Genomic DNA, 321 nt, shown 5'->3' on the forward strand with positions numbered 1-321 from the left:
CCGGCTCGGGATCGCCCTGGGGATCTGATCCCGCCTTGGGATCCCTGTAGGGATTCGGGATCCCTAAAGAGCAGCTGCGAACGCCTCTTTCCCCGCCCCAATATTCCCGGTTTTTTGCTGGTTTTCCCCACTTCGGGTGCTATCGTTTTCGGGATTTCCCCCCTCCTGGGGATCCAGGACCCGGATTCCATCCCAGCAGCATTCCCGGGCTCCCCTCCCCGCTGTGGCAGCCCTCGCCCACCCCGGGGACATCTCAGGGATCACGAGGGGAGTCCCAAAGGAGCTTTTTGTTGGTTTGTTTTTTTGGTTTTTCCCGGGAAT

Source organism: Corvus brachyrhynchos, unplaced genomic scaffold, assembly GCF_000691975.1.
Source record: "Corvus brachyrhynchos isolate BGI_N302 unplaced genomic scaffold, ASM69197v1 scaffold215, whole genome shotgun sequence".
NCBI classification, from domain to species: Eukaryota; Metazoa; Chordata; class Aves; order Passeriformes; family Corvidae; genus Corvus; species Corvus brachyrhynchos.